The sequence below is a fragment of the Anser anser genome, assembly GCF_964211835.1.
Source record: "Anser anser genome assembly, chromosome: 1".
NCBI classification, from domain to species: domain Eukaryota; kingdom Metazoa; phylum Chordata; class Aves; order Anseriformes; family Anatidae; genus Anser; species Anser anser.
The window spans coordinates 158,237,254-158,258,393 of record NC_139720.1 but is presented as its reverse complement, the minus strand read 5'-3'; the positions used below and the strand labels follow the sequence as shown (position 1 = coordinate 158,258,393).

Genomic DNA, 21,140 nt, shown 5'->3' with positions numbered 1-21,140 from the left:
AGAGCACAGATCAGAGTTAAAGACTTTCAGCTAAATTTCTGTTGTCCTGTTCCTGTAGAAATGCTGAAAGCATGAGCAAAACATGTTGCAGAAGCATTAGCTTTTCACAGGCCCAACCAATAAATGGGGAATGATCTCTTTCTAAAAAGGACACTGATTCTGTAATACAATTTAAGGATATCAGCATTGATATTGCTTACAATGCTACTGCTTCGCTGTTTTAACTGTTGCTTGCTGCTTCCCTGCCATTCCTAAGACAATACTTTATTCATTTATAACTATTCCCTGTTGTTCCCTGTGTTGCACAGTCCCTGTGCAACACTAATAATAAAGGGGAAAAAAAAAAAAAAAAACATTTCTCTGAATTGATTACATATCCTTCAACAGAATGAGAAAAAAAAAGGAAAGTTGCATATACCTGCAACTCACAAATTTGTCTTTCTGTTAGGAAGGTTTTAAAAGTATATTTCATGATAAAATCTGAGCACTTTCACACGCTAATCTCAGCTGGTGCAGCAATTCTAATGTTCTGAGGAAGAATCTACTGTTCTCAGAAAAATTTATCTAGTGGGTCTCAATAAAATAGAAAATAATCTGCAGAATCTGTTAAGGCTTAGATGAGGCATATTGGATGATAAACATATTGGTGCATTCGGCACCCTTATCACAGACCATGGAGTAAATTATTGTTCAGGTGTTTTAAGTTTTAATTTTTCCTTTTTCTACATGTACTTAGAACTTGGTCATGAAAAGACAGAAGTATGTATGTATGTGTGTATGTATGTGTGTATTGATTATTTATTGTTTAATGCCCCCAGATAATAATAATGATAATACTGGTGACTTCAATTTAAAAGACAAAATTAAGAAGACAGTATTAAAAATGCAGTTTCCCATGGACTGTTTCTGGGATAAGAGAAATGTTTTATTCCCCAAAGTAATAACCAGAATCAAATGATGACGTATTCAATAAAAGGTGTAAAATCCCAGTTTGTTATGTTGTCCAAAAAACCCTTTTTTTTTATAACTCACCCAATAGAGTTTTGTTGTTTACATTTGAGAGGTTTTTTTTTCTCTGTTCTTAAATCTCTCATTTTTACAAACTGTTTTAACATATATCACATTTCATGGTTTATTTGTAAGAAATAAGGACTAGACCTATATCAGTAAAGTGAGTAATTTTCAGTTAATATAGTTTCATTCTTGTTTGCCAGTTTTAGCACCAGAGCTCCTCTGGTGGGACAAAGAAACAACATATCTGAGGAACCTGCAACTAAAATATCAGAGAAGAACACACAGACTAGGCATTGTCACTAACCTGTCCCTGGAAATATTTGTATTCACTCCTAACACAAACAACCTGGGCTCAACAAATGAATGACAAGCATTTCCCCCTTCCCTTCCCTTCCCTTCCCTTCCCTTCCCTTCCCTTCCCTTCCCTTCCCCTCCCCTCTGCCCTCTCCTCTCCTCTCCTCTCCTCTCCTCTCCTCTCCTCTCCTCTCCTCTCCTCTCCTCTCCTCTCCTCTCCAAATCCACATAAATCTTTTCCTTGAGTAAATCCACACAATATCACTAGATGTGTCATTGTTCAGTTGTTAATGGTGCTCAAAATCTTTTGGCAACAAAGTCATGTTGCCTTTCATGCAAATTAATAATCAGAAACAACACTTTCTGTTACAAGATACCTTTGGCTAACATGGACAGTATTTTAATTCATAGAAGGCAGGAGAGAAAGAAGTTTTAGAAGTAAATTGATAGCTATACTGAAATAGTGTCATCATGCACACAATTTTAAGGCAGAGCTTAAAAAAAAATGCTAAATATTTGGGGATGCCTGTTTTTTGTAGAACACTGTGAGAATACATTTATAAATTACTCTTGTTTATATATAACTTTATATATTTTTAACTTTCTATCTATATAACTTTATATAGATATATATGTATATATATAAAGGATGAATTTGTTAAACTTTTGAATAAAAATAAAATATCTAATGGGAAAAAACAACAACAACAACAAAAACAGGTACTGAGAAACCACAAAACATAAATAACTTCTTTCACAAAATTGCTTTAAGTCAGAATATAAGTCTTAGTATTGCTGCTGGATTCAGTGCCAAAATACCATTGACTTTAACATAAGCAATATCATTAAGAGATTTGCCTTTGGAATCACGTTGTGCCAAGCAGAACTTTTCCTGTAAAGGAAATCGAGGCAAACATAGAGGCTCCTCTAGACCATCACAATCAGAGCTTTTCCTTCTGCTTTCTAATAAGGCATAAAAAAGCTACAGATACAGATAAACTATAGAATAAATGGAAGTAGTACTCTTTAACATTGATCTTAACTATCTTGCTTAACTAACTTGACTAGGTTAATACACTAAAGGAAACCATTGAAAATTATTTATAGTGATAATTCTATGATAAATGGAGGGAAAAAATCTCTTTTTCTGTCTATCTAAATATAACTTCAGATAAATCTCAAGCAATTATTTATATTTCCATTGGATTAGAGTACAGTAACTGCCATCTGCCTTAAAATTATTTCTTTGGGAGGAATGATTTTTTTAATTTTTCCCATGTGTCTTAATTTCCTTTCAGCATTTTCATTTATACAATTTATCCTATATTGTCAAAACAGTGAGTACATCCTTCAGGACCAAAATATAAACATGTCAATACAGTGCTATTTATTGCCATAAATATATTTGCTTTATGGTGTTGTCTCTTTTTTTTTTTTTGTCATCTACTGAATAGATGAATGAATAGATCTTTGGCCTTCATCATTTCTATCTATACCCTTAGATTACAAGCCAGTTATGAATCACTGTGCCTAGGAAATGTCAGTGGTTTATCAAAGATAAAACTTTCTTTTCTTCTGAGAATATTGAGGTTTGCACGTAAATACTTATGAACTGAAAGAAGATTATATGTAAGTTTCTACCGGCTGTCAATTCTTTGCATTTTTATTGCAAATTTACTCACATTAAATTTTGACACTTAAAATGCTGTATTCTCACTATACCAATATAAATAAATACATGAATGATTACATGATTTTGTAAAAGAGCTTGTGGTGGTTTTACTTGGGTGGGCGGCCGAGCTCCACCACAACCGCTCTCTCACTCCCCCTCCTCAAAGTGGAACAGGGAGAAAATATGATGAAAAGGGCTCAAGGGTTGAGATAAGGATGGGGAGATCGCTCAACAATTATCATGACGGGCAAAACAGACTCAGCATAGGGAGATAGTAAGATTTATTGCCTATTACTAACAAGCTAGAGAAGTGAGAAACAAAGGAAAGAAACCAAAAGCACCTTCCCCCATCCACCCTCTTCCACCTCCTCCCCCCGAGCGGCGCAGGGGAACGAGGGAATGGGGGTTATGGTCAGTATATAGCGCTTCTTCTCCGCTGCTCCTTCTCGGTCACTCTCGTCCCCTGTGCTGTGGGGTCCCTCCCACAGGATGCAGTCCTTGCTGAACTGATCCGGCGTGGGCTGCCCACAGGCAGCAGCTCTTCAAGAACTGCTCCAGATATGGGTCCGTACCACGGGGTCCATCCCTCAGGAGCAAACTGCTCCAGCACGGGTCCCCCACAGGCAGCAGCTCCTGCCAGGTCACCTGCTCCTGCGTGGTCTCCTCTCCATGGGTTGTAGCTCCGGCCTGAAATCTGCTCTGGCAGGGGTCCTCCACAGGCTGCAGCCTCCGTTGGTGCAGGTCCACCTGCTCCTGCGTGGCCTCCTCCACGGGCTGCAGCGTGGAACCCTGCTCCACTGTGGTACTCCATGGGCTGCAGGGGGACAGCCTGCTTCACCATGGTCCTCACCACAGGCCACAGGGGACTTCTGCTCCAGTGCCTGGAGCACCTCTCCCCCTTCTTCTTCACTGACCTGCAAGGCTGTTTCTCACTCCTCTCACTCTCCCAGCTGCTGTGAAGCAGCGTTTTTTGTTTGCTTGTGTGTTTGTTTTCTGTGTCTTAAATATGTTCTCATAGATGCACAAACAACATCACTTATTGGCTCAGCTCTGGTCAGTAGTGGGGCCCTTACCAAACATGGGGCAGCTTCTAGATTCTTCTCACAGAAGCTACACCTATGGTCCCCTGGTACCAAAACCTTGCCACATAAACCCACTACAAAGCTGCATCTCAGGAAATATGTATATATATTATATATATATATATATATATATTTGTATTTATATGGAATTCTAATTCCAAGTCTCTGCTTTTCTGCTAAGTTTTATATCAGGATTAACATACTTAATTTACATGGAGAAACAAATGGAAAGGAATCTGTTGTCTTACTTTGAGATTTGTTATGAAACTCTGTCAAAATGACAGCACAAACATATCTTCTGTCTTTACTCACCAGGACAAAATTTAGAAGTTGGTAACTAGTGAGCTAACAGGATTTCCAAACTAGGAAGGTTTGGGAACATCAAGGAATGTTTGTGAACTTCTTAAACTGTAGGGAGTTCCCAAAGTTTTTGTTTGTTTGTTTTTTACATTTGAATTTAGGGAGATGTTCTTGCTTGTCTTGTAACTAGCAACTTCTGTGTGAATGGCCTTCGAGAAAAAATGTAATTGAAACCATCCCAGCTTGCACAGACTCCCAAACCGTAATGAAATTAATTCATATTCACCTAAAGTGGTGTATATTCAAGCTGGAATGCCAAGATATGTTTCAAGATGTGTTTCAAGCAGGTATTCTATATATGTTTGTTTCAAAAAATATTTTAAAGTAGAATGAGTAGTCCCCCACTATTTCTTTCCTCTTCTAGCAATATTTTTTCTTTCCTTTTTGATAGCAAGTTTTGCATTTTTGATGTTGAAATTTGAAAATATTTAGAGGCATGTTTTTTCCCACCATTCCTTCCTTCCTTCTTGTTTACCTAACTCCTCCAGCCAGCCAATATTTTTAAGAATCAGGAAAAAAATGCAGTAAATAAACTTTATTTTAAAGTTAAGTGCCCGAAGGAAATATTTTTGAAAAAAAAAAAAAAAAAGATAATTTTTAATTAAAAAAATAATTTTAAATACTCATGTACTTTTTATTTTATTTTTTTCCTCAAGGACAGTACAATAACACCAAAAAAAAATCTACATTAAAAACAAATTTCTGAATATTTATAGGAGATGTAATATCAGGAGGTGAACAAGGTAGACTATCGCTTTAATGGACAGCTCATTTTAGTCAGATGTAAAAAAGCTGAAAAAGAATTGGTCTTTTTATTATTTTAACATAGTACTTAATTAATTAAAGACTGATCCCAAGAGATTATACAAACTGCTGTCTGGCATGGTTGGAAACAAATAAAACACTAGGAGTCAGAGAAGCAGCTTTTCTGAAACGTGTCATAAGAAGCAAAATGCATATTGAACTTTTCTGAAACGTGTCATAAGAAGCAAAATGCATATTGAAAATACTTATGCAGAAGAGGTTTCATGAAGGTATAGGTATTGGAAACTTCTAAAAAAAAAATAGTGATATTTTCAATGCGGTAAATTATACCAGTCATCATATCTGCAGATATGATGAATTTAATTCAATAGAAGATGCAGACCAAAAAATTCTCTTTTTCTGTTTGAACTAAACATTAATTTAACTAAAAAAAGAAGCATACTGAGAAGAAAAATATCTTTTTATTTCCTCTCATCACATGATGAAACTGAAAAATATCTTAATTTGTTTTCTGAGTGAAGCATCCTAGGTAAATTTGTCCCTTGAAGGCATTTACAACATAACACACTCAGCATACAAACCTTTGCATCTTGATAAGACTCTGTCCTTACCCCCATTTAACAATAAAAACTCTTGTCTTCATTTCAATTTCTTAGAGCTATAAAATTATGATAATGGAAAAACATTTTTACCTTGCAGCAGTATTTAAGTGTATTATTTTAAAATACTGTATTATGAACTGTAGTGTTTTTACCCACAGCTTTTGTGATGCCCTATATATAGGACCCTATAAATAAGGAAGAGTGTATATATTAAGACCATATATGTGTCATATGTCTGAAGATGTATGTATTTGTATTTGTTACTGTTGTAGAAATAATAATGTCGTTATAAATGTCATTTAGAATCAGAAAAATCAGTCAGTGACATAAAAAGATCTGAATGAGACTGTTTAAACAAATTCCAGTCTTGGATTTTGCTACATATTTCATGTGGAAAAAAAAATAACACCACATTGACTTTTCAGTGTTTTAAAAAAAGGCTAAATTTTTCATGAAGACTTATCTGCTAGCTCTTCTTCAATGCTTTCACTCCTCTTTTTCACACTCCATATGTTTGATTTGCCACCTGTAAGCAGTTATACAATCTACTTGCTGTTATCCTCTTTTGCATAGGTTTTGGCATGAAAAAATATGCTAATCAACATAACCTTCTTAAAGTTACTGTAGAAACAAGGGTTCTGTGAAAAAAAAAATCAAGGTATTGCATTCAAAGCATGCAATACTACTCAAAATTTTGAAATTAGAACAGAATTATTAGCTACAGTGTATCTGTTGCAGAGTGGACCTTTAGGAAGGACAACCATTGGTTTTTGGAGATCTGCAATTTTAAAGCTTTCTCTGGGTCTAGAGCATGTAGCCTGACCTTGGATTTTGGTTTATCTAGAGCCATGAATTAAGAAGGTATGAAAGACTTGGAAGGTTTTCTGTTTACAAGTCTGGCTTAAGCAGAAAACTGCTAAAAAAAGGGGGACTAATTTGTAGCCCCAAAGCATGTGGTATAATCAGGCTCATACCCATATTGCTCTGTCATCTTGAGCAGAAGCTGCCTACCTAATGTTGTGGTTTAACCCGGCCAGCAGCTAAGCACCACATAGCCATTTGCTGACCCTCTCCCCTCCCTCTCTGGAATGGGGGAGAGAATCAGGAAAAAATGAAAGCCTGTGGGTTGAGATAGACAGTTTAGTAGGACAGAAAATAATAATAATAATGATAATAGCACTACTACTAATAGCGTGTACAAAACAAGTGATGCACAATGCAATTGCTCACCGGTCCCCAAGCAGCCGGTCCCCCCTCCCCATCAGCCCCCCTATATATTGTTCAGCATGACATCAGATGGTAGGGAATACCCCTTTGGCCAGTTTGGGTCAGCTGTCCTGCGTCTGTCCCCTCCCAGCTCCTGCTGCACCCCTAGCCTGCTCGCTGGCAGGACAGAGCGAGAAGCTGAAAAGTCCTTGGCCTGGTGTAAACACTGCTCTGCAACAATTAAAACATCATTGTGTTATCAAAATTATTTTCATCCTAAATCCCAAACACAGCACCATACCAGCTCCTAGGAGGAAAATTTACTTTATCCTAGCTGAAACTAACACGGTAATCGCACACTTCATATTCTTTGTACTTGATTCTCCTGTGGTCCTAAAATAACATAATGCTGTAGTATTATTGGTAAATTTATTCAGTTCAAAATATAATAGGAGGTTTTGTTCCATCCATTTTTATTATTATTATTATTTTGTTTTTATTTTTATTTTTTAATTGAGAGTTTATGGCAATTCAAAAAACAATAACAGGGATCTTTCTGGAAAAATGTTGCATTATTTATATCCTCAATTATTAATATTTTGAATTCTCTCTCTGTTTCCGTTACTTTCAGTCCCCTTTCTTGTGTTTCATAAGCATTAGGCCTTTGGTTGACAATTTAATTACAGTATCTAAAATCAAACTTAAACTATCCAAAGGTTGTGATCTGATTAAAAAAAAAAAAAAAAAAGGCTGAGTCACAGTTGAACCTCACATTTATATGAAGTTATGCATTGAGTAAGAAGGTAAGTGAGAAAAATATGACAAGTTTGGATGAGTTTTATTTTTGAGGTCTGTGGTTTCATTCCAACTTGGAAAAGGGAAACTTAGATCAAAATGAAAGATGATCTTAGCTTGAGTGTGTGTGAAACAAAGTTGGCGAACTGTGTTCAGTTCTGAGCAGAAGAATTAAGGTGCAGAAATGATCGTGCAATGCTGTGGGAGCATTTAATCAAGCAAGGCATTGGTCAGAGAATGTGATTCCACTTTTTTTCTTTGATCAGTTACACTTTCAACCCTGTGGACATTGTTCACTGTATTACTTCTAATCTATATCTAATTAATCTGTTCTGATCATATAGCTTCTTTAAAGGAAATTCTGTTAACATTAAGAAATCTGATTTACCAATAAAATAACAGACACAAATTCACCTTGATCATTTTGTACTTTGAATGTTTTTTGTCAGACATATCTTAGATGGTGTGTTGACTCTGAATGATGCCTCAAATTAACATTAAATCTCTGCTTGCTGATTCTCTTTTAGAAGTCTATAATCACAGATCTGTAGCTTGACATCAAGTACACAGTATTTGCCTTTAAAAATGCAGAAAAAAAAATATGAATAGCTTTTAGTGAAGTTAATGGCACCTGGACTATAATTTTCCTCATTATAAAACTATAAATCTCTTTCAAAATCATAAAATACTGTGAGAGCTATTAACTAGTAATATATTGAATTTATTGTGGTTGTGAATCCCTAATTTCTAATTTAGAAAAGCACCGAGAGAAGAGGTTATTTACTTACAGGTGTGCGTATTTTTATACATCTTTTTATAAACCATTCTGACTTTGTTTTTTGTAATCTGAGTCTTTTACAGAATGTGATTTGTTGCCTTATCTCATAAATGCATTATAAGCAGACTTATCTTGATATTTTTCATTACAGAAGTGGCCAAACTCGGCTACAAATTTTCAGAAAATGTTTTCAACTGTTTCACAGGAAGAAAGTGTAGTTTTTTGTGCTGTGCATTTAATTACATAAGTAATTCTGTGCAAGTGTTCATCATTTATACATATTATTGGTTTTAGCAACAACTTTCTGGCCTGATTAAATCACCACACCAGAGCCGAGTTCCATCTCCTGTATCTCCTCATGGACCCTAAATCAAACCAGAGGAGGCACACATTACAGAAATGTGACACAGTAGTGCAGTAACTTAAAGTCATATAGAAATAGAAGGTCTGCTCCTGTGACAGTCTATATAGCTATCAGTGAAGAACCTCCCATAGGTGCTTTACACAGTTTATCAGATAAATTAATGCACTTTTGTTGTTGTTGCTGTTAATTACAGATATAACCTTTACTTGCCAAGAAGACAGATACCTTAGAAAAAATGGAAAAGATAATTTAATGTTGTTCACGTATATGGTTTACTAGGTGTACACTTTAAATGAACATTGTCAGTCATTTCTTATAATTAAATTTGTGATATACAAGAAAATAAAATACATGTGACTTCCTTTAGATAGCAAATAATGGTAGTAATCCGGAAAATAATATTGTGAGTTTTATTATGACATTTTCTGTTATTGTTATTACTTTTTAATGACAGATAAAGCAAATAGTATTGACAATTGACTATTATTGACTAGTATCGTCTTTCACTGTCATTAAACAAAAGTAATAAAAGGAGTTTTACAATTATTTTACAGTTTTAGATGTATGCTGGGCAAAGCTAGCAGAGGTTTTTTACAGACTTGACCTAAGTTGGCTTGAAATTTCCATCTGTAATTAGTGTGATACATCTTCCTGTGGCTCCATCCATGCAGCAGTAGCCAAGGAATGCCTTGTTCTGTGTAGTTTCTGAAAGAAAGAACCAAGTAAAAAAATGTATTCTAAGTACTCTGATGTAGACAGAAGCCTAAGAATCTTCCTAATACTAACGAGAAATAACCAGAAACAGCCATGATGTTGAAAGTAGTCTTTCTCTCCTTTCTTCCTGGCTCTATCTGCAGAGAATTTCCTGCATAGAAAAAGAATTCCCTTTTAATGATATCTGTCCATATTATGTCAGCTGAAGTGCACAAGTAAACAGGTTATACTGCCTTGTCATCTTTATGGGAAATAACTTGTTTAACCATAACGAAGAAGAATTACTGATTCGTCAAGGAAAATTCAGTGCCTATAAGACTGAGCACAAAATATTATTTTAATTTAAAAATAAAATAAAGTAAAATAAAATAAAACAAAACAAAAAATAAAATAATAAATAAAATAAAATAAAATAAAATAATAAAAATAATAAAATAAAATAAAATAAAATAAAATAAAATAATAAAATAAAATAAAATAAAATAAAATAAAATAAAATAAAATAAAATAAAATAAAATAAAATAAAATAAAATAAAATAATAAAATAAAATAAAATAAAATAAATAAAATAAAATAAAATCTTCTGGATTTAAATGCTTTTATGAAGTCTGTAAAAGTACTTCGGAGTCTTTTTTTTGTTTTTTTCCTTTTCAGTCAAAAATGTCATTTCAAGAATATGATTGCATAACGGAAGACTAGATCTAGACAGGGATTTCTTTTCAAGCTGATCTTTAATCATAAAAGTCAAACCTTTAGCATTAGAACACTGGAAGGGCAAGAAACTCTTACATGCAGTCATTGATTTTGGAGACCCTGAGCCTTGCCACGTATCTCAGGCACTGACAAAACATGCACTGACAAAACGCAGTAGTAGAAAGAGTTAAAAACTTGTTCAGTCTTTAATTGTGGCAAAATTTAATAGAAAAAAAAATAAAACAAACAACAACAACAACAAATGTATAGGACTAATGATAAAATCAGATCTCAGACACTACTTGAAACAGTTGAAAGCTGCAGTTGTTGCAGGCTAAGATACTGTCTACTCCTCCTAAAAGCTTTCGTTTTCCTTTTGGCAGAAATTATTGTGCTAGCTGATAACAGCATAGTTGCTGTCAATTATAATGAGTTAAAATTTCTCAGAGCAAAGCTATGTTCAAAAATATTGATTTAAAGAATATTGGAAGCTTTTTTTTTTTTTTTTTTTTTTTCTGATAGGCTGCAAGACTGCTTGTACTTACAAGTTTGCAGCATCTGAAGTGCAAGGTACATCTGCCTTGTGTCCTCCTCAGGACCTCTTAAAATCAAAGACAATGTCACTACTGCTTTGCCAGGCTCCCTGAATGCAGAGTCCTTCATCCTCTGAAGGACCCTCCACTAATCAAGGTTCAGGATCTTTGAAAAAGGACCAAGGACTTGTTCAACTACTTTGGTTCCAGATTCATTGTATACAGAGAGTGTTAGCCTTAAGAAACATGGGTGCAAGCCCTCTTTAATTGACTATATGTATCATTTGCTGAGCCCATTTTATCTAGGGGTATAACTATAGCCTTTGGATGCACAAGAAAAGGTACAGAACCCTGACAACTTGACCCAAACAAGAAGCATAGAGGATTTCTATCTTCTATCACAGAAATCCTGGAAAATACGTAGATTTTCAAAACCGGCTTGCTCTCAGAAAGCCTTGGGTCTGTAACAGCAAAGAAACCACAGAGCCCTGAATTAAGAAGTCTTCCTGTCTTCCCTACCTCTACTGGAGCAGCACTATTGCCTGAAGCATCCTTAGCCCAAATACTTCCAGGCCCCCAGACACACATACCAGCTGCCTGGTGCCTCGGTTTCTTCACCGAGTTTCTTCAAGGTTCAGCTTGCCGGAAAGAAGGGAGGACCTGGACACCTCAGCCTGTAGCCAGGCTCTTGGAGATCTGTCAGCTGGTTTTTGGAACTAACAGCCTGATAGCAGCAGTGAACAAAGGATTTCAAGGATGTTGGTCTGTCTTGGTGAATCTTGAAATTCCTAAGGAAATAAAATTTATTGAAAATATTTCAGAATTTCCTGCTTATTCATCAAAAGTTTGCCTATCCATGTTTTAATAATAGAGCAAGTGGTCTCGTCCTATAGTTGTCAATATCTATAAAGAATCTTTAGATTCATATTGATAATTAAAAACCTTGTAATTCAGTTTTTTTATTCATACTTTACTGCACATTTTTTTCAGTACAGAGAAGTTATGTTTGTCATATAAGTGAACCAAAACAGCCTAAAAACAGTCAAAGAAAGTCAGTAGGAAAAATATTAGATAAAAGAACTTTCCAGCATCACATTATCAGTGAACATCTGTACCCATACTTCTTCCTCCTGTGTCAGCTGGTATCCCCTGTCACTGAAGAAGTGTCATTTTTGGTAGGAGTGGGAAGAAAAAGGTCTGAGTTCCTAAATTGCATAAGTTTTACTGTGGGAAGTCACAGAACATTCTGTTGTACACGTTTAGGAAAGAAGTAAATATTTATTTCTGTACTTCTGAGTCCATCCTCCTGAAGGAGATGCCACTGGCAATAAGCAGCTTGCAGAAGAAAGGCACCCCTCTACTGAGGTTATCTTCTTCCACCTGACCCATTAGTTAGAGCGGCCGGGAGCAGTTTTTCCCCTGACCCTTGGGAGTCAGCCCTCTCTGACTCACTTTTAGTAAATTTTGATGTGTACCAAGAGACTCTGCAAGCAGGATACACACAACATAAAAGCACATGTTAATCATTTTCTGGTTACTATACATGATGGATAACTAAGAGTAATGACCTACGATGCAAAGCACTAGTATGATCAATGATGAGACACCCAATAACTCTCTGGTGGCTATGCAGTCATCAGTCAGGCAGGGAACGGGCTGATCTTCCTTGTTGCTGGATATCTACCTTCCAGTTTGCCACTTTTTTTTTTTTTTTTTCATGGGTTTTTATACCTTCCCATATTAGGTAGGCTTCTTTTAAATCCTCCAACTCTCAAAATCCTGTCAGTGGTTTTGTTTCCAGTACCTTTCATGGCTTTAGTATTGACTTTGTCATACTGTAACAGTAATTAGATCTGTAAAACTGAGCTGAGTTCACGCAGCCAAGCTGCACCAAACTTAGCTCTCAGACAGTGGAACCTTTGCATGGAGGGTAACAGGATATTATTCGTTGCATGTTCTTGGACTCTCTTGTATTCAGGGATTTCTTTATTAGTTTACTTCTGGCCATATTTCTAGCAGGCTTCTGTGGGCAGAAAAAGGAAAGATTTTTTTGTTGTTTTGTTTTGTTTTCACTTTTAATATTTTTTTCTCCTATGTTATTATTATTAATTTTTATTTTATTTATTTTATTTTAATTTAATTTTTTGTTTGTTTGTTTCCTGTTTTACTGTGTCTGTCTGGGAAGAAGTTAGCTTTCCCTACAACAGCCCATATAGTGCTCTTGTATCTAGAACATCATTGGTATCACACCAATGTTCTGGCTATTGGTGAGCAGTGCTGACACAGCATATAAGCTGTCTCCCAAGGCCAGTAGGCTGGGGATGGACAAGAGGTAGGGAGAGGACATCACCAGGACATATGACTTAAACTGACCAAAGAACACAAGATACCATTACATACCATATGACATTACACCCAGCAATAAAAGCTGAGAAGGAGGAAGGGGGCACTCTTGGTCTTCCCAAAGGAACTGCTACCTGTATTGAGGCTCTACTTCCCAAGACATGGCTGAACATCACTTGGTGATGGGTTACAGAGAATAATTGTTTTCTCATTTTGCTTCTGAGCAGCCTTTGCATTTTATTTTACTTTTACTTTAAGCTGTTCCTTATTTCAACCCATGTCCCTTTTTTTCATCATATTTATCACCCCTTTTTTTGAGGAGGGGGAATGAGAGAGCAGTATGTTGGACCTTACCTGTCTATCAGTGTGAAACCACCTATAAAGTCAAAAACACACAAACACGGAAAATTACTTCGCTTTTTGCCTTGCAACTTTTGCCATAGTTAGGTTAATACTTAGGATCTGGAAGGGACAGAAAAAAAAAAAGACAGACAAATGACAGAGCTTCTGGCCCTGTACTTTGATGGGTAGACCTTGAGCAACTACAATAAAAGGTCTCTGAGGTCTTTATAAGTTTTAGTTTCCATTTTTATACCTTCTTTTCCTTAAGCAATTAAGGAAAGTGAAAGTTAAAAGGCTTAGCTGAGTTCTGTGATTAGGCTGATGAGTATCTCAGTTTATGGCAGAAACACCAAAGTCTTATCACCAAAATGCCCAATACTGCCTTCATATTAAGATCAGCATGACATATATTGTAGTTGTCTTTGTGAACTGTTTCTACAACTGACATTGCAGGAAAGTGTGTCATTACAAACCAAAAGACAGGAAGATAAGTTTATCTGTTTAATGTTAGCATGAAAAGGTTTCTTTAGGCTGACTGAAGCTATGTGAATGAGGGAAGAGCACTGTGGTTAAGGACTCTTAAACTGATGTTGCTAAGTTTAGTATTTTAGAAACATGGATTTTATATATGACAATACAGTGATCAGCAAGGGATCTGCATGTCTTTAAAGTATTCTTGACAGTGCAATCAAATGTCATGATTGTAGTTCACGCAACTTTAACTTTTGTTGCATGTATATTACTAATGGGGTAACCATTAAGGATTTGTTTTGGGCTTGTCCTTAAGGATTCATTTTGTCAGTATAGCCTATCCAGTTAAGCTCAGGCAATGGACTCCACTCTGTCCTATTGTCATATTTCTATGGGTACTTGAACTAAGCAGTGTAAATCTGTCTGGATACATCACATGCTGCAATTACATCTTTGGATTTCAGTGTTATATGACACATTGATCAAAATGTTTATAATTACATGATTGTGGACAGTGTTATCATAGAATCAGAGTATGGTTTGGGTTGGAAGGGACCTTAAAGATCATCTAATTCCAACCCCTCTGACATGGGCAGGGACACCTTCCACTAGACCAGGTTGCTCAAAGCCCCAACCAGCTTGGCCTTGCACACTTCCAGGGATGGGGCATCCACAGTTTCTCTGGGCAACCTATAACTGGGCATCCTGCTAATAACTAAATTGTCCTGAGAGCAGCTGAAATACAAAATATGCTTTCACTGTGTTTTGTGATCATAGTGAAGTAATGCATTGCTGGTATTCTCTTTCTCACTATAATGCTGTATAAGATATTTCTGATATTATGGTAGGGGACATAACAAATAGCAAAAGTTGGTTGATGGGGAGGGGAAGTTGGCCACTATTCCCGGGTGGAAACAAACTTTGAAGTCAGAAAATTGCAGCCATCTAGCCAGTGAGATGATGAAACTATACGGTACCGAATCACAGCCTTATGGTTTGCTTTCCACAACGCACTGAGCAAAATGCCAGTAATACACCCCCCAGGAGGTAACTAAAGATTCTTCTCACAAACTGTGCTAACAAAAACCAATTGTCTGGCTGTCTATACTTGGAAAATAAAATGAACCTGAGTGTTAGAGTAGTGATACTGCTTCTAGTAGTTTAGTTAGGAAGGCTCTAGGGATTTCTCTTTCTTTAGCATCTGTGTAGTCCTAGTCTGAACAGGTTTGCCTTGGCCTCTGCTTCTGTAACTTATTACTGAGTGCTTCCCAAGGACTACAGGGTCAGGGCTTCTTGTAAATGAATGTTCCCTGTGGGACCCATAATGAAGAGACTGTTAACTAATTATTGGTCTGTTTGGAAGGCATTCATTTTTTAATTGACCTGAAAGCACTCAAGGAACAAAAGGAATCTGAGGAAAGATTATTTGGGTACAGGGAAAACAAATGAGTCATTCTTCTTCATAGAGTAGTTGCACTGGTTTATTGGAATCCACTGGACATGCAAGTTTTGCAAGTTCAGCGTTCCAGTGATTAAAATTAGGGGAGTGATGTCTGACGACTTGATCTGTATGTTACAGACAGTTTTTGCTCCCTTCCTTCAGCTGTCATTATCTCTGTAAAAATTGCTCCAATCATCACTTGTCAGGCCAACATTACAAAGGAATTAATTTAAATCATAATCTGTTTCCTTTTAGTTTAAGTAGGAAAGTTCAATTCTGTGTCTTGAATGTCAGGTGGAATTTTACAGAGGCTGCTTGCAGGCTGTTATACCCCACAGAGAAGATAATTACAAATTCAGAAGAAGCCTTAGGTCTTTTGGTTAGAGATCAGATTTTGTCCAACAAAATGATATTTTCATTTTCACAATTTGAATAGTGGCTGAGGTGATGAAATTCATGTTTCTAATTTAGTTAAATAATTTAATGCAGAAAATATGACACTGCTGTTTAGTATTTTTTTAGTTAAAGTTGATTGTGAGTTAAATTGTTCTACAGCAGCATTTTCTATTCACGTGTTTGAGTGGCAGATTGATGAAAGTGTTGGGGAAAACTAGTTTTCCATAATAGAAACTTAATAATGCAATCATAAAAAGTTCTCCAGTGCTCCAGATTTTACCAGTAAAGCACTTAAGAAACTGCAAACTTTGAAAAGCAGGTGTTCAGAAACATACTTGCCAATGCAGAAAAAGATCTAAATCTCAAAAGAGTGGGCAAGGGTTAAAGCTGAATGAGAGTTTGGTTTGGTTTTTATTCTATTAAGCATTTAAAAAGTAATTTTAAAAATGTAGAAAATATGGTGGAAAATATTAATGTAGAAGCAAATCTGTTCCAGAGAGCTGAGAGATTAGAAGCTCTGAAGTGTATAGTAAATTACACTACCTTGTCCATGAAAGACTGAATATAAGCAGGTCTGAAGCAGATCTGTAAAGACAGATATTTATAATTTTAAAGAACATGGTTAATGAGGAAGCCCAATAACATTAATCTAATTAGCAGTATGAAGGATGAAAACCTTCAATTCAAAAAAGCTTCTTTAATTCCTTTAGGCTCTGTTGATACCTACAGAGTGTCCAAGTTTGAAAGCACACCTTGAATTCACACTTTTTTTTTATTAGCATTTATTCATTGTTGGATTCATGAAGCAGTATGGTCACTGTAAGTTTCAGTTCTCACCAGTCATAGAGTTCATCCAACCATTCTGTAGAAAGACGAAAATCATAAATATATATATATATATATGAAATTACGATTAGCATAGAAACTATAAAATATTGGCTACCTCAGAAAGAAGTGTTACTGAAATTGTTAAACATGCAATGTGACCTCCTCCTTCCCCCTCCCCCCCCAAATAAATAAATAAATAAATAAATAAAAATCTGACACTGTAAACATTTTATACAGTTATGCTTCCATTTCTAATATTGTAACCAGCAATTGCATCAGGTATTTAGGAAATTTGGTGGTAAGATTGTTAAGGGTAGTGTTATATTCCATAGGGTTTACTCTGTTCCTTCAAATTCCATCTTCTCCAAATAGATACCACATTTAAATCAGTTCTGGCATTTTTATACATATCAGAAACATTTATTCAGCTTGAGACTTGTAAATTGCAATTTTTTAAAAACTCTTGTGTAGCATGTTTTGGGGACACGAAACTAAACTATCTGAATTTAAAAAAAAAATCTATAAACTGTTTTTATCACACTTCAAAGCAACATGCTAGCCAAATTACCAAGTTCACCTGCAAAATTGACCAATTTGGATCATATGAAGGCAGATGTGAGATTACAGTTGTAATAAAAATGAAATACTAGTGGCTGATAACATAGGTTACAAAAGGAGGTATGTAGGTCAGTATCTTCAGATGAAAATGGTCGTTAGAAGAGTTAGTGTAGGTTGCTGGGAACTGCTGAGTTAATACTTGTTTAATCTGGCAAAATGCTGGTAACCACATTCTGTCAAATTTGTCTGTGGAGACACCATTTACCACAAGGAAAAATTAGTCAGTTATATCCAATGACAATTGTAGCATAAAAATCTTTGCTAAAATTAGCACATGCATATGTATCACTTGGAGTTTCCCAGGCAAGAATTTGTACATAAACTGTGATCATACTTTTAGCCTGCAAAATACATAAGGTGTGTAAATACACAAATCAGTGATTAAACTCTTTTCTAAGTGACAAAATACAAATGTTATAAAACACAAATGGTAAATGATCCTGTTCAAGGAAATAGAGAAAGCCCAATCAAATAAAGCCTGCAGATTTATTTCCAGTTCAAGCAGTCTGTTCTGTCACAGATTTGCACAAAATAAGGGAAAAATCCAAAATAAAGTGCATACCTCTTAAAACAAACAAACAAACAAACCAAAAATTACTTTTCTTTGGAGAAAATCATGACCTTTTTTATTTTTCTAATGATCGAGTGAATGATTTGTCCATTCTAACACAAATTGGAGGTTTAATAAGAACAAACACGAAATAACTACTGTTAAAAAGCACATTAATATTACGCATACAGAAAGGATTGTTTGTCAGAGTTTCCACTCACCATTCCTGGGAAACATCCCAAGGTTTGGACCGAATTGTGAGTCTTTGGAGTCTGCAGCCACTCATGCTCAGTACAAATATGATAGAGCTTATGAGCCTCAATTTTCAAAGCCTTCATCTTTGCTAAGTGCACCTGAACCTCTCAAGCTGATAGGTCAACACTCCACCGCCACAGGGCAAAGGAAAATATTTTTGCTGTATCTGTAACCTGACCTGAGCCTCCAGTGTAGGAAATTGGAGGAAGAAAAAGATGATCTTGAAACAAAATATGAAGAGCAGCATGACATTTTTCATTATTAGTTCTTTCCATGAAAATGCAGGGAGAGGAAATAAAAATGTTTTGTTTTGTTTTGTTTTTTTAAAAAAAAGCTGATTATAAATTAGCAATCTGTTTGTAATGAAGATGTTAGTACACATGATTTAGGAAAACACGTTGTTAGGAGATCAAAGCAATGAGGTGATATAGAAGCTGTGAGCATTTATTTAATTAGGAGTTTCACATTTCATCAGCTAACAGACTCATGAATAAATGAATATCTGTTGAATTAAATTTTTTTAAAAAATGAAAATATATGTACAGGTATAAAAAATAAGTACAGTAGAAATCTGAATGAATTTGTAGCAGCTAAGCTGGATTTTAGAGTAAATTGGGAAGTAGTTTTTTCAGTAAAGAAAAAAGAACATAAATAAATAAGCAAGAAGAAAATTAATATTGCTACAAAATTGACTCTCATACTGTGTTCAATATACTTGAATGTGTCATAATATTCAGCATGACATAAGAACTTAAAAACCTAGACCCACGGCTGTTACTCAGTAAACACAGTGCCTTGATGAATAACATCAATAACATTAGTTCACTTGATAGTCCGGCAGTTCTGAAAAACAAAGAAAACTATACGGAAAAAAAAAAAGTGAAATAGAGGAAATAAAATTTAATTTTATTAAAATTCATGACATCAATAGCACTAAAGGATATTGTCATTATAGAAAGTGTAAACTACCACTGTGACTGAAAGTGGGAGAGTAGGTCTCCCCAGTGCTTTCCAATAAAGAAAAGAACCTGGGTTTTTGCAGGAAGGGGTTTTCAGATGTATGGATAAGATATATATTTTTTTATTTCATCAAGCACACAGCACTGCTTCTAAAGACACAGTATTTCAACTTTTCTTGTATTTGTGACACCTAATAACTCAGAACATCGCTGTTACTAAAACAAGGCTTATTGTATCTTAATATGGTACCTGTTCAGTCGCATGTCACCTGTTGAGTAGTTTCTGTTTAATGTGATAGCAACGCAGAGTGTAAAGTGAGCATTTTTTTGCCACTGTCATTTATGTTTGACAGCATCTGGCTCACTGGTCTCTTCATGTGTTGTTTCTGGCTTAGATGTGTGATCTTGAGAATGGAAAAGAATTAACTTACTGCACTGGTAAGGCATAGCAGACATAGGAAAGAATCCTTACAATATTTTGATGATCATGGGGTATTTCTTCTCCCATGTTTTTGACATTGTTTTATATAATGGTGTTTTTGTAAATGATTGGTACTTACAGGTAGTACTGCAGAACAGTAACTGATAATAATGAAATGATCCTTCCTGAAGATGTATAGCCATGAGATTTTAAAAAAGTCTTGAAGCTGCTAAAAGAAAAGTCATAGCATTATAGTTCATATATTATAAGTTATTGCAGAAAAAAAAAAAAAAAGTGAGGGTAGATGGATCAGGGTTGAGGAATGACTAAGCTTCAAATCAAAAGACTTCATTCAAAAACTAAACTAAATTAAAAAAAATGAATAAAGTGAGGGCATACTCAAGACAATGTTTATTCTAAGCATGTACAAACCTCTTTTTGATGCTGTTTTCAAAATGATGCAGTAGCTAAATGTATTACACCCCTGGGAAGTATAAACCTCAGGGCCTGATTCTCCTCACTACATAATAAGAATGGTGAAAAGAGTCTTAAAGTAGGTATAAATTGCATTTAAATCTTCTTTATGGCTCAGCAGTGGTACAAAGGGACCTTGATATAAATGAGAATCAGGTCCCCCATATTTATTTAACCCTTGGGCTCTGTATATCATTTTATTTGCGCTTTTAAGAGATTTGCAGAGGGATTTTTAATCAGGATTCAGTGTACAGAAAACTAAATGTTTTCATTGCTTTACAAGTAACTTTAATCATAGAGTCAGATCATTCTTTTTATTTCTCAAGAGGGAATGGCAGAATTTCTTACCTTCACACAAACTGAACTAAATGTTTCTGACACCCTACTATGGTGTCAATTGAAAATTCACATTTCATGTAATAACAGACCACTTTAATTTCATGAGCTAAAGAATTGGTTTCACCTTGCAGATTGTACCAAAGAAAGCAATATTGTCAGGAGAACTGGCACAGTGCTTCAAGAGATAAATCTATTGAATTAAATAAGAGGCTTTCATTACCTTTTACATTGCATTTCCGTATGACATAAGCATTAATTAAACTCTTCATTGCTTTCTCCCATTCAGTGGAGCATTTGCTGGATCTTACAAGAAATGCTGTCCAAGAAAATTTGTGGCACCCAAACGCAATCATTATAATACACTTAAGAAGAAGGGAAGAAAGGGGAGAATGTTTTGGTGTATTTGGGCATGTAGAACCTGTCTGTGGAAAAACATAATTTCTGTTTTTCAAAAAACAGAAAGCTTTGATGGCTTTTAGTGGGTCCTATTGCTAAGTGTTACTCAAGACATTTTGAATACAAACAGAAAGCAAGCATCTTAGAATTTTTAAGTATACATCTGTTTATGCAGAAAGCTTCAGTTCAAGAATCACTTTCATCTTGAGATGGTTCCACCTTCTGAAGTATCAAAACATCTCTGCAAAGTGTGTCTCTCCACCTCAGTGAGGAATGCCCAGATATGCAAAATTGTTGATGCAGATTCAAATTGTTCCCAATGAAGTGGTCAAGCCTTAAAGAGCTCTTTATGTAGACTACATTCCTTAAGTGAACGGATATCATGCATATTCAGATCTGATGCATTTCTCTCTTTATTCAGACATTTTTAATGC

At 35.4% G+C, this 21,140-nt stretch overlaps 1 protein-coding gene and 1 long non-coding RNA gene across 3 annotated transcripts in view; one reads left to right on the top strand and one right to left on the bottom strand.

Annotated features, from left to right (window-relative positions):
• GPC6 (glypican 6) overlaps positions 1-21,140 on the top strand; it is an 823,519-nt gene that overhangs the window by 225,829 nt on the left and 576,550 nt on the right. The gene's annotated exons all lie outside the window — the stretch shown is intronic.
• On the bottom strand, positions 10,177-20,800 carry LOC310888158. The gene is made up of 3 exons (XR_014575840.1): positions 19,637-20,800; positions 18,084-18,960; positions 10,177-16,728 (listed from the first exon to the last, which is right to left on the bottom strand). It is a non-coding gene; the product is annotated as an uncharacterized lncRNA (long non-coding RNA).